This window comes from Triturus cristatus, chromosome 12 (genome assembly GCF_964204655.1).
Source record: "Triturus cristatus chromosome 12, aTriCri1.1, whole genome shotgun sequence".
NCBI classification, from domain to species: Eukaryota; Metazoa; Chordata; class Amphibia; order Caudata; family Salamandridae; genus Triturus; species Triturus cristatus.
The window spans coordinates 692,850,115-692,863,486 of NC_140595.1; positions in this window are offsets into that span (position 1 = coordinate 692,850,115).

Consider the following 13,372-nt stretch of genomic DNA (forward strand, 5'->3'; position numbering starts at 1 on the left):
TTGATCAACAACCTTTCAACCCATGTGAGCAGTTACTTGTCACCTGTGACATAGTCTCGCTATACACCAGCATTCCGCAGGAGCCTGCACTGGCAGTTATGCGGGAAGTATTGGATCTAAGACCAGCACCAACAAGGGTACCTACAGATTTTATCATAGCTCTCTTGACCATCGCTATGAAAAAGAATTTCTTTTACTTCCAAGGAAAGTACTATGTACAAACAAAAGGAGTCGCGATGGGGGCTGCCTTCGCTCCAGATCTAGCGATCCTATATATGGATAACTTTGAGAAGCGGTTCGTCCTCACCAACAATCCCTTTTTGGCACATGTCAACACTTGGAAGAGATATATTGACGATATATTGATGATTTGGAATGGTGAGACTATCCAACTCAATTTGTTCCACCAATGGCTAAACCAGTGCGACCCTAACATTCAGTTCACCATGCAGTCCAGCAATCAGGAGATACCCTTCCTCGATTTAAAAATCTTCCACGAAGATGATAAACTTCTTACTACCCTATATAGGAAGCCAACGGAAAGAAATTCGCTACTGAGATACAGTAGCCACCACCCGCGCGGCTTGCGCGACAATCTCCCAGTGGGACAGTTCCTGCGGATCCGCAGGAACTGCACGAAACGATCGGACTACACTACAGAATCTGAGAACCTAACAGCCAGGTTAATACTAAGAGGTTACCCAAAACGCCTGGTTAAGAGGGCCCGGAAGAGGGCATGGTACAACCCACGGGACACTCTGCTCTCACCCAAACATCCCAATACATCACGTCAAAATAACAAAATGATATGTGTTACAACATTCTCCACACGCAGTAATGCAGTGAAAAAGATCATCAATAAACACTGGAACATTATATCCACGGAGATTGACCAACCTGACCCACCGATGCATTCTTTTAAGAAAGCAATGAGCATTAAGGACCATGTGGTGCATTCCTTCCTTGAGGACCCGGTTGAACCAACGATTCGGTCACTCTGGAGTTTACCACCAATCATAGGTCACTTCAAGTGTGGTTCGTGTAAAGCATGCCCCACAACTATGCAATCAAAGAAATTTGAATACAAGCATCAGACCATTACATTACAATCACATACCAACTGCAATTCTAGCAACGTCATCTATGGGATCCTGTGTCCATGTGACCGACTATATATTGGCCAGACACAGCAGAAAGTCAAGGCCAGAATCCTTCAACACCAAAGTCGAATCAGATGTAATGTGACAGGTGCACCCTTAGTCGATCACTATCACCAACTGGGACACCACCCCGAAGAAATGAAATGGATTGTTTTGGAAAAGACAGAACTGGGACCTCGGGGAGGTAATATATCCTCTATCCTGCTTATTAGAGAGTCAAAAATGATGATCCGCTTTGACACGATTCTAACTGGTTTAAATGAGCAAGACCCGAGTAATGCCCAATTAGCTACCCTCGGTAGCTCATGAACAAGGTTCTTTTTTGCTCTGTTCTCCCCAGCCCATTTTCTAACCTGTGGTTAACGTTATTTCTGAGACATTGTATGATGTTGACCATGAGCCTTTTTTGACCAATGTACGTATTATGCACATGCATTTTTTGATTGTTCTTTTCCCACTGGAACCATACTTTGTCATATCCAGCAAGCTTGTATCCATTCACATGTATCGACATGACCAATTGACGCCTTTTTTCAATGTAATCACCTTCTATTTCTCTTGCATCCTCATCTGAAAATGTTGACCGATATGAGCTCATATGTCTGTTTTAACAACCATTGGTTGCCTTTTTCATTAATATGCTGTGCCGGTTTAATGTGTCATTTTTCAACCTTGAGACGCTTCGAACCAATGCATTCATTGTATAACAGTCATTTCATTTATGTGTTTTCTCAATTGATCACGAGTTTTACTGTATGCTCTTTATTATATGTAATTTTGCAATCCACAAGTGCACAATCGTTTGTAAATCAATGAGATCCTTTCTCATTACTTTTACGTGATCCCCTACGTGCATATTTCACCATCTCAACCCCAATCCGTTGATTAGTTTGATCCCCCGGGCCCCGACGAGGCCCGTTCAGTCTTGCATTCTATTAAATGATATTCATTAACACATTTAATCTGACATTATCCTATTTACTCTATTTATTTTGTCCGGGATTTCATTTACCCACCTTCTATCTTCTAACCTCGCATTTGAACTACTCGAATGGTCTTTCTTCTACTCTCCAGTTATTGGCAGCATCCTGCTGCTGCACCCGGTTTAACGTCACGCGGTTCCAGCGTTCTCCTTATCTGGGAGCCGCTCCGCGTCCTCAGTTAGCCGGTAGAGTCGAGCGAGTTCAGTCTTGCACGCCGTCTCAAGGTAAGGGAACTATTTGGAAGACACTCCGTTTACTTTGATTAATTTGACCCAGATTTTTGTCCCTGTCCATATGTTTAGTCCCCCGTTTCACTCATAGTCATTTTTTGCCTTATTCATTATTGGTTTTTCACCTGTACGTGCTTCTGGTCAAACTTCAGTCCGGTTAATTAGTCCTCGGGCACAACACGATTAATCGCCTTTTTGTTTACTTTTTGGGTATAAGCTAGTCCTGCTGGATTCGACTCATTAATTATACATTTTCTCAGTTTTGCTATTTGACTGGACTTGTTAGTCCCGCTTTCTGACATCTTAGTATACGGATGATAATGTGGGTGACCTGGTCCTGTTAGCCCTGTATTTCTCTATTGTAGGACCACCTATTGTTTCACTCATTTATAGAACGCTTTCTCCATTTGTTTTTAGAGGCTGTTTCCTCGGTGATTCGTCTCACCCTACATACCGATTACACAGCGGTGTGTTTTTGATGGAGTATTCTATTCCTCCCTTTTTTCAAAAAATACACGTGAGTTTAGATTTATTTGGAGTCATCACCCACCTCCCGCTTTTAAAACCAACTGCATTGTTGACCTTACTGTCGCTTTTAAATTAATTTTTAGGTGACTTTCACTCCCACCTGACTTTTTGAGCCTTCTGTGCCCAGATGCCAAGCTGTCACTGACTTGATGTCCTCCCTTTTTCTGGTAATTACGGCAGTCATATCATTATCCAGTCCTACAGTTGAATTTCCGCTTGGCACTATTCCTTTTTTAACTCCCACCCATATCTTTGCATAGGTGCCTACCTTCCCCGGTTCACCATCCTCTTTGTCCTGAGGAAGACCCCACCTGTAAGGATTTAACCTACCTACCTTTGAAGAGGGGTCGAAACGTCGACATCCCATCATGCCAGTACCCTCAATAGTGCGTCGAGCACTGTGAACTTTCACTTGTATATGGCCTCCTGGCAATAATATTTGATTTTGTCAATGAATGACTCTTGAATATTTGGCACGACACTAAGGTGCCCAACAATTGATTTGTACCATTGCTTTGAACTTGTCTAAGTCACTTATTCTACTACCCTACCCAATTCTTCACTCCCTCCCCTTCCCCGTGGCACCCTGCACATTTGTAAATAGTGTGATTTACTTTATGCATTTATATGCCTGTTCCTAGTGTGATTAAATAACACGATGGTTTTGTCTTAAAATTGTTGCAATTTTTCCTTTTGTTGATCTCTATCAATCTTTATGTATACTCTGGGACCACTTCTATTCCACTGTTTGTTACCCAGGTCCCAGTGATTATTGGGTTTGCCCTTAGTTCTAACGCGTTATAAATGCGGCGCATCCATGGTGGCGCAAGGCTATTTTTCCATCACGCAAATTAACTGGCGCATCCCTGCTAATATGCAGGGATGCGCCAGTTCTTGTAAATCTGCCCCATAGTGAGCTGCTCCCACCCCAGAGTCGCACAGAAACAATTGCGGACCCTATCAATTTACCTAGCCAGGTAGAGACAGGAAATTCAGGTGAGGAGGCTGCTACCAATGCAGGAGATCAGCAATGGACATAGTGCGCCTCCTCCCTGTGCAGCTCTGCCTAGTGTGAGAATTTATGCGAATGCTATGAAATCTCAATCAATTAATTGTCAATTATAATTGTATGTCTGTGTTTCTGAGGGCGCCTGAATTTCTTGATTGCCTATGCCACTTTATTGTACCCTATAATTTTGACTGTACTGTGCAGATTATTGAAGGCTTAGCCACCCTGACTGGCAATCTTGTACCTTCTTGTCTCCATTAATCATGTGCACCTATGCTCACAGCCATGTATATGGAGCCCTGCTAAGTTCGATTGTATGTTTACAGAAAAGCATAAAATAAAATCATTAAGAAAAAAAGTGCTGTATTCACTTCTCTACATTTCTTTCCCTCTCTGTTTCTGGTACTGCCATTCAGGATAAGGCGACAGAATTGTGTGGTAACTGTGCCTTATGTCGGATCTCAAATTGTGCAAATGTTTGCTAGTTTTTAATTTGTAAGTAAGCCCAGTTACATATGATGCAATACCGCTGTGTATCATACAAATCAAACAACAGAAATCTACTTTGACTTTTACTTGTTTACTTACTGCTCTATTTTTGCTTGACCCAAACACGTGTTCATAAAAATGACCGTTTGTCCTGAATTTTTGTCCTAAATTTTGGCCCTTTGTCCTAAATTCTTACAGTCCCTGCCCATAATTTGCCTCTATGCCTGGTGCTCACTCAGGTATGCCTCTTGTGTAACTTAATGGACAATGGGGCCACCTGCACATCTATGCTGGTGTTCACCTGCTATTAATATATCAGTGTGTTTTCTGGGTTGGATGCAAGACAACCACGCGGTGCTTAGAGGGGGCAGTTGGTCTGCAGCGTGCACATTACAAACACTTAGGGGCCGATTCTGATCCTGGAGAAACCGGGTACGAATCATCGGACGGAGCGTTTTCTCCGTCCGACTCGTACCCGGGAAAAAATCCTTACAAACATGCAAGTACGATTCGTACGGAAACACCATTTCCGTACGAATCGTAAAAACCACCGACTGACAAAAACATACCCACAATTCCGATCCGGGACACCGCGGACGTGACGTCCGGACGGAGTCAGGCAGCGTTTCACGAACCAGCAAGTACGATTCGTGCCCACGTCACTTCGCACGGATTATATTTTCCGGCAGCCAAAAACTGCCGGGAAATCAGGACGACACGCAGAAGGAGCACCTGTACACGACGGACAGCCATGGACCCCAACCTACGCGTCATCCCGGCCCTATAGCAGTCCACCTGGTGTATAGGAACCGCCACAAATGCCGCAGAAGGTCAGAACAACACCCAGGGGCAAAGGGGGGGGCAGGGGCAGGAAACATAACCCCCACCCAAGTCAAAAATCATACATGCCCTGTACATACCTGACCCCCAGGGTCTGGTCACTTCGGGGGGTGGGGGCGTGTCCACCAAGGCCTGCGTCCGCCACTACGGAAGTCGACATGGATGCGAACCGGCAACACAACAATTGTCGTACGTACCGTACCCACGCCTTAAGAGCATGGGTACGGGTCGTACCATGCCCACCCCTACGTCACACCAACAATGGCGGTACGGCCCGTACCCATGCCTGTGGGACGTGGGTACGGGCCGTACTGTCATTGTTGGGGTGACATAGGGGTGGGCGTGGTACGACCCGTACCCACGCTCTTAAGGCGTGGGTACGGGCTGTACCCATATGGCACCCCAACAATGGCAGTATGGCCCGTACCCATGCCTTCAGGACGTGGGTATGGGTTGTACTACGCCTACCCCTACCTCACCCCAACAATGGTGGTACGACCCGTACCCATGCCTTTAGGACGTGGGTACGGGTCATACCACGCCTACCCCTACGTCACCCCAACAATGGCGGTATGACCCGTACCCACGTCTCACAGGCATGGGTACGGGCCGTACTGCCATTGTTGGGGTGCCGTAGGGGTACGGATCGTACCAATGCCTTTAGGACGTGCGTACGGGCCGTACCGCCATTGTTGGGGTGACGTAGGGGTGGGCGTGGTATGACCCGTACCCACGCTCTTAAGGCGTGTGTACGGTCTGTACAGCCATTGTTGGGGTGCCGTAGGGGTACGGCCCGAACCCATGCCTTTGGGACGTGGGTACGGGCCGTACCGCCATTGTTGGGGTACCGTAGGGGTAGGGCCTGTACCCATGCCTCTAGGACATGGGTACGGGCCGTACCACGCCTACCCCTACGTCACCCCAACAATGGCGGTACGGCCCGTACCCACGTCCTAAAGGCATTGGCACTGGCCGTACCCCTAAAGCACCCCAACAATGGCGGTACGGCCCGTACCCACGTCCCAAAGGCATGGGTTCAGGCCATACCCCTACAGCACCCCAACAATGGGGGTACGGACCGTACCAATGCCTTAACGACGTGGGTACGGGTCGTACCACGCCTACCCCTACGTCACCCCAACAATGGCGGTACGGCCCGTACCCACGTCCCAAAGGCATGGGTACGGTCCGTACCCCCATTGTTGGGGTGACGTAGGGGTACCGGCCATACCCAGGCCTTTAGGACGTGGGTACGGGTCGTACCACGACAGTGGACAGACACATAGGGGTGTGTGGCCATCAGTCCCAGCAGTGCCCAGACATAGGATGGGTGGGTGCAGAGTCCTCCCAGCAGTGCCCAGACACAGGAGGGGTGGGTGCAGAGTCCTCCCAGCAGTGCCCAGACACAGGAGGGGTGGGTGCCTATCACTCCCAGCAGTACCCAGACATATGAGGGGTGAGTGCCTATCACTCCCAGCAGTGCCCAGACATAGGAGGGGTGGGTGCAGAGTCCTCCCAGCAGTGCCCAGACATAGGAGGGGTGGGTGCAGAGTCCTCCCAGCAGTGCCCAGACACAGGAGGGGTGGGTGCAGAGTCCTCCCAGCAGTGCCCAGACACAGGAGGGGTGGGTGCCTATCACTCCCAGCAGTACCCAGACATATGAGGGGTGGGTGCCTATCACTCCCAGCAGTGCCCAGACATTGGAGGGGTGGGTGCAGAGTCCTCCCAGCAGTGCCCAGACATATGAGGGGTGGGTGCCTATCACTCCCAGCAGTGCCCAGACATAGGAGGGGTGGGTGCCTATCACTCCCAGCAGTGCCCAGTCATAGGAGGGGTGGGTGCCTATCACTTCCAGCAGTGCCCAGACATAGGAGGGGTGGGTGCAGAGTCCTCCCAGCAGTGCCCAGACATAGGAGGGGTGGGTGCCTATCACTCCCAGCAGTGCCCAGACATAGGAGGGGTGGGTGCCTATCACTCCCAGCAGTGCCCAGGCATAGGAGGGGTGGGTGCAGAGTCCTCCCAGCAGTGCCCAGACACAGGAGGGGTGGGTGCAGAGTCCTCCCAGCAGTGCCCAGACACAGGAGGGGTGGGTGCCTATCACTCCCAGCAGTACCCAGACATATGAGGGGTGGGTGCCTATCACTCCCAGCAGTGCCCAGACATAGGAGGGGTGGGTGCAGAGTCCTCCCAGCAGTGCCCATGCATAGGAGGGGTGGGTGCCTATCACTCCCAGCAGTGCCCAGACATAGGAGGGGTGGGTGCAGAGTCCTCCCAGCAGTGCCCAGACATAGGAGGGGTGGGTGCAGAGTCCTCCCAGCAGTGCCCAGACATAGGAGGGGTGGGTGCCTATCACTCCCAGCAGTACCCAGACATATGAGGGGTGGGTGCCTATCACTCCCAGCAGTGCCCAGACATAGGAGGGGTGGGTGCAGAGTCCTCTCAGCAGTGCCCAGACACAGGAGGGGTGGGTGCAGAGTCCTCCCAGCAGTGCCCAGACATAGGAGGGGTGGGTGCAGAGTTCTCCCAGCAGTGCCCAGACATATGAGGGATGGGTGCCTAACACTCCCAGCAGTGCCCAGACATAGGAGGGGTGGGTGCAGAGTCCTCCCAGCAGTGCCCAGACACAGGAGGGGTGGGTGCAGAGTCCTCCCAGCAATGCCCAGACATAGGAGGGGTGGGTGCAGAGTCCTCCCAGCAGTGGACAGAGACATGGTGGTGTGTACACCATCCTACAATTACCAAAACTCCATGGGTGCATGAAGGCATACACAAAGTGCGAATATATTGAGAGTGGCATTCCAACACATCACTGACAGCAGGGTCCTACTCCCATGAGGGTGGATGTCCATCCCCCACTGCATGATAAACCACATGTGGGTGTGATGAAAAATTACACATGCATACCCAACCCTGGCGCTGGCAGCACAATACACACACTGAGAGCATGCAACAAGACTGTATATTCATGTGCCACCCTACGAAACTAAGAGACCCAAAGGGAACACACACTGTCACGCACATTCCAGGACTGATAGCAATGTACAGGTGCTGGGGCAGCCAACAAGTTGTTGCCTCCCATGGAAGGAAAAGGGTGGAGTACCCACAGATACAATGCCCACAATTGTCAGTCAGGTGCCCAAAGACCCTGCAGAACACGTAACACATGTGTGCGAGGCTGGGAGTACACACATGCATAGTGCATAAAAGGGAACATGTCCACATGAAGTCATGTCAATATACTCCATACACAAGTACAATGACCACCAAGGATGCCACAAATGATGCAGGTGGAGATATTGCTGAGCATGCATGGTTGAAGGGATCCGTCAAACACCCAGGAAATGTAGACACAGCTTAGCACAACAATTGGGAAAGACCCTGCAGGGAAGATGTCAGGGTCCACAGAGGAAGGAACACACCTTGGGACAATGTCACCATACAGTAAGAGCTTACATGACCAAAGATTATTTGCATAGACCTTGTGATGGCACACAGATACCAGGGTCCACCCCATGAGCAGCACACTACTACATTTCCCAGACACCTAACACATTATCACCACCCCAAATCATGGAGCAGCACCACCAACAGCAAGACCAGAAAAGCATTAGTGTGCAAATGAAAAACCAATTGCTTTATTCAGCATAAAAATGGTTGCAAAAGAAATGTCCACTATATACAGGGCCCATAGGCCAGGCCATGTGCGAAGTCCTGGGGGGGGACACTTTGGGACGCGTCTCCCCTAGCTTGCCTGCACAGTTCACTTGTCCATATCATCCACAGAAGGGGGGCATCATGTGGGGGGAAGGACCAGGCACCGCAGGGACAGGTGGGGCAAGGGTAGGTGTTGTGGGTGCAGGGACGGACGACTCCACCACAGGGGGTGGGGCAGCGCCAAAGGTGGTGGTTAGCAGGGCGCTGCACACGGTCGCAAGTTCTTCAAGCGTCTCCCCTGCACCCGAAGGAACGACAGGCCCCAAGGGGGGGGGGCGGTCGGAGGGGTTCGGTTGCAGCGCTACTGGGGGAGGGTGTGGAAAGGGGGGGCACTCAACTACCCTGCCCGGGTCCTGCCTCCACCGCTTGCGGGGTGGTGCCACACTGGGGCTGATGGACAGACTGGGCAGGAAGGACTCTTTGTCCGACTGTTGGGCAGGAGAGCTAAGGGGAGTGGTTTTGGAGGAAGTGGGTCGTGAGGACTGCGGACTCCCACTGTGGCTGCGTGTCTGCCGTTTGCCCCCCGACCCAGTGGGTGTGCCTACTTCCCCCTGTGTGTGCGTGACAGGAGGTGTGCGCTTGGCCTTCCCTGGTGGTGTGCTGCCTGTGTCTGGTGGGGTGCGTGCATGGGGACGTCTGGGTGTGCTTGGGACAGGCATGGGAGTGGGAAGTGTGGATGGTGCAGGGGTAGGGGGGACGGAGCGCTGCAGGAGACCCACTGCTGCAGTCAGTGACGAGTCTATGGACCTCAGCAACATCCGTTGGTCAGACATCGTTGCTGACATGCCCTCCATGTACGACACCATCTGTGTCAGCAGTCTGGTGTGGCCATGGAGGACATTAAGCTGCGATGTCTGACCAACCTGCAACTGGCGCAGAATGTCCACAGACTCTGCATTGATGGCAGCAGGGGAGACAGGGGCAGGGGGCGCGGTGCCTGGCACGAAGGAGACATGTTGTCGCCTAGCACGGACGGAAGGGACCCGAGCAAGTGGGAGACCGGTGAGGGGAATGGAGGGGGCGGCGAGAGATGGAGTGCTGCTTTCGGCTCTGGGAGCAGCCTCCGCCCCCTCTGGGAGCTCAGCCTCGGACCCGTCAGTGTCATAGTCGGTATTGGGACTGGACAAGTCCTCCGCCTCACTCCCCTCGGCCTCCGTGCCACTCGCTTGGCCAGACTCGCCAGCACTGGTGCCACCGGTGCTGGATCCCTCCACAAGGTCCGTGCCAGTGTCTCCCTCGGTTTCCCCCGACAATGCTGTGGGCAAGGTGAAGAGACATGAAATAATCAGACACCTGTATACATATGACACATGATTCAAAACTACATAGGTCACTGCATAGCATGAAAAGCAACATGAGTAACACCTACAATACAAGGCACATATGTAGGCCCTGCACCACACAGTTGGTTGACCCACCATGCCACTGAGAAACAACGGAGAGCATGACACAACAGAAAATAACTTGATATCAAATTAGACAGAGGAGCCAGTCTCTGGGGACACTCGAGCACAGAATCTGGACCACACACCGTTGCCAAAAAAGGGATGAGCAGGAACCATGTCTTTTAACTTTTGCCACATGCTGCTTAGCAAATACATTAAACCATGCCCAACATGACTGGGTCACTGCATGTTGAGTGTATGTCCAGACAATCATCACACACAGGCCAGACCTGGCAAGGAGACATAAGGTTTGGACATGTAGGCCTTGCCCGCAGAAACCCCCCCCCTACCTGAGACAATGTGATTGAGACAGAAGAAGTACTTACACCTCTTACTCGGGGATTAAAAAAATGCCCTTCAATAAATCCTGATTGTACACAAACTACCCCTCATGCGCCTGTCCACACATATAATTGACAAACAACAATCATCAGATAGTTGTACCACGACACACAGGCACTGGCCACTGTGAGTATGCACAAGCCAAATTGGGTCACCCTGTACAGTGGACACATGTAGCACACTTAACGTAAATACAAATTAGGTCAGGGTACAATGCCACAGAGCCCAACCTATGCTGCAGACACAGAGAATGTCCACATTGTTGGATGACACACATGATACCTAGGAAAAGGTCCCCCAGGGGACTGTAGTGGCCACACTCCTCCTTGGTCCGGGATGGATATGACTGCAACAGAAGCGACCGTCCCTGCACTATGCATATCTCCCACTCATGCACATCATGTCTGAGGGCACAACATTGGTCTTGCATGCTGTAAGGCAGTACACTTTTAAGACACACTCCTATGTCGGGACTCAGCATCAGTGCCAACTAACATGGACCCCGCAATGACTGAACTGGCCTTCTCAAAATCAAAGGCGCTTAAATTGTGGCAGTTTCCAATAAGGAGCGGGGACCTTCTCAAAATCAAAACGGGCTGAGGAGGGGACTAGGCGGACATACCTCCCCTCACTTGCTGCTGGGGCCCTGACGTTGCTTGTTCCTCCCGCCGCCGTTAATTTCCAACTTCACGGCCGCAGTGGGGGGGACTATAGCTCCCAGCAAGCCCTGCGCCAACATCCTGCACCGCCCACCCACTATCAGGACTAGCGCGCACGGAGGCGCTTAAATTGCGGCAGTTTCCACTAAGGAGCGGGGACCTTCTCAAAATCAAAACGGGCTGAGGAGGGGACTAGGCGGACATACCTCCCCTCACTTGCTGCTGGGGCCCTCACGTTGCTTGTTCCTTCCGCCGCTGTTAATTTCCAACTTCACGGCCGCAGTGGGGGGGACTACAGCTCCCAGCAAGCCCTGCGCCAACATCCTGCTCCGCCCACCCACTTCCAGGACCAGCGCGCCCGGAGGCGCTTAAATTGCGGCAGTTTCCACTAAGGAGCGGGGACCTTCTCAAAATCAAAATGGGCTGAGGAGGGGACTAGGCAGACATACCTCCCCTCACTTGCTGCTGGGGCCCTGACGTTGCTTGTTCCTCCCGCCGCCGTTAATTTCCAACTTCACGGCCGCAGTGGGGGGGACTACAGCTCCCAGCAAGCCCTGCGCCAACATCCTGCACCGCCCACCCACTTCCAGGACCAGCGCGCCCGGAGGTGCTTAAATTGCGGCAGCTCCCTCCGCGTCGCGGAAGAACGCGGACGCCGGGCGAAGCCCGGGCAAAGGGTGGGCCGTCTGTGGCTGTCCGGGGCAGTACGAGGCTGGGCTGGGCCACAGAGTTTGGTCCTTGGACCCCTGAAATCGCCCATACAGAACTGGGTAATATAACAAATCACAATTTGGTCTTTTACCTAGGGACTGTTATTGTTCCTCATTTGCCTACCTGTTTGTTTGCTTGTAGGATTGTGTCTCAACATAATTGCATTAAGGGATACTGGTTGTCCCCAATCCAGGCTTTTGGCGGTTTTTTAACCATATATTGGCTGTACGTACATTTAGAGAGCCAAACATGTCTAAAGTTAACAAGGAGAATGCACGTCCTACTTCTGCTACCCCTGACAACTATCTTGTTAAAGTAGTTGACAAAATTAATAAAGAGCGCCGACAATCCTTGGGTCGGGGGAGTACCTCTGCTCCATTACCTAGTGCCCCCAATTCATCTATTTCCTTGTCCACCTCATCAGGGGATGTTAGTGGTAACTTGGAGCTTCCTGCACTTCCAACTACGGTCACCCATGTAGAACTAGACCCCAACCCGATCATGCCAGAGTTTTCCCATGCACCACCAGTTTCATGCTCTTCGGCTCCGAGAGCCCAGAGAGTTCTACGATCAGGGAGGGGTTTAGGTAGGATAACCCTTCCAAAACGTGGGGGGAACCATAACAAAAAAAGATCTGACCCCCCCATCCAAGTGTGTTGTCAGTGACCCAGGTACAGTAATTAACAACTCTCAAGTAAAACTAGACCCCGAGCAGTTAGAGCTCTTGATTAGCATTATAGATGCAAAGTTTGACAAAATTGTTAAACCTTTAATGGACAAACTTGATACTTTCGGGGGAAATAAAGAGGTTGGGAGGCCTTTTGAATTCACATATAGGGACAAAGGTTAGCCCAGAAGAAGCTAAAAAGGTCAATGGCCCTGTAATGGAGACCCCTAAGATACCTAATGGGGGATCATGCCCAGTTACTGTAGTTGTACCGAACCCAGCGGTGTGTTTAAGTACTCCAACTAAAATTGTGACAGTGGATAAGCCAGGGAACATCGAAGTGAAGTCTAAACGATATGGTTACTCGACGCCTAACTTACCCCCGGACTTTGCACCATATGTGGCAGTTTTAACTAACGTTCCACCACTCTCGGAGACCGGGACTCGTAGTAACCTAGAAACCCATGAATCCCTGAAGTATAAAACCGTGGCTTGGCTTAACCGAGAGTGCGGTCGCCGGTTTCCCAGTAGCTTTGTCCGATCAAATTCTAACTACTACCAGAACCAATTGGATAGGGAATTCACACAAAAGTAT